This window comes from Leptonychotes weddellii, unplaced genomic scaffold (genome assembly GCF_054177405.1).
Source record: "Leptonychotes weddellii isolate Sample4059 unplaced genomic scaffold, ASM5417740v2 HiC_scaffold_38782, whole genome shotgun sequence".
NCBI lineage: Eukaryota > Metazoa > Chordata > Mammalia > Carnivora > Phocidae > Leptonychotes > Leptonychotes weddellii.
Window position 1 is genome coordinate 1 of NW_027992049.1, and position 1,034 is coordinate 1,034.

Genomic DNA, 1,034 nt, shown 5'->3' on the forward strand with positions numbered 1-1,034 from the left:
GAAAAGCCTGCTATTTCAGATGCCGAGGAAGAACAACATAGCACAACTCATTCTATGAACTGTAGCAGATCAGCTGCTGGTCACAAGATCCCGGGGGATTCTTTAGACCTGTCATCAGGTATAGCACCTGATGACTCACCGTCAAATAATTCTTCCCTTGAGGCTCTGGCGATTCCTTCTACAACAGCGTTCTCCAGGAAAAGTCCTTCAGGCAAAGATCCATCTTTGGGAGAAGGGGAACAAAAAGACAATGATAGTAAACACCAAAATGATCAGTTTGCCCTAAGCTCCTCAGAAAACCAAAAGAGTCATGATAATTGTGTGCTTGTACATAATGAGGTGGTTGATGCTGTCAAATGCCATTCCCTCCCTCCTTTCAAGGATGGAAAAGCAAAAGGAAAAATAAGACGATGCATTTCCTGTTTTGAGAAGTTAAGCAAAACGGAAAGCAGATCAGCACCTACAAGTGATAACAGTAACCTCAGGGAGATGAATGGAAGCAATTCCAAGTGTCCTGAGGTTCACACTACTTATTGTATCTCGCCAAGAAAATCAGCCAGTTTTCTCATCAGTAACAGGAAGTCAGAAAGTAAGATAATGCCTTCTTCATTTAGGAATGAACCACTTCCATTCCAAATCAAAAATAATGTGGAAGACCCAAGAGGGAAGTACGCGTCAAACAAATTCAGTTCCAGTTCTTTGGAGTCAGAAAGCAGATGTTCCAAAGCAGTTTCAGACTCCGTCTCAGTAGCACCTGAAGCCACAAAGAGGATGACAAATATGAAAAACATTGGATCTGCTTCTGTTAGAAAAGGACCACTTCCATTCCTCACCAGGAGGGCTGTGTCATGTCCTTCAGGGGCACCAGATGCCTCAAATGGGAGAGATGAAAGAGAAGAATGCTTGGTCTCAAGCACAGATGCTTCTGCTCTAACACTAAGACCTTGGGAGACAATCAATAGCCCTCCGGAAAATAACCCACCTGTTAGCGATTGTTCTTTACCCAAAGGGCACCCCCAAAAGGAAAACTTTCG

At 43.5% G+C, this 1,034-nt stretch overlaps 1 pseudogene; it reads left to right on the forward strand.

The window, feature by feature from the left end:
• Positions 1-6: 6 nt before the first annotated feature.
• On the forward strand, positions 7-1,029 carry LOC145719329 (exophilin-5 pseudogene; annotated as a pseudogene).
• The last annotated feature ends 5 nt before the right edge of the window (positions 1,030-1,034 follow it).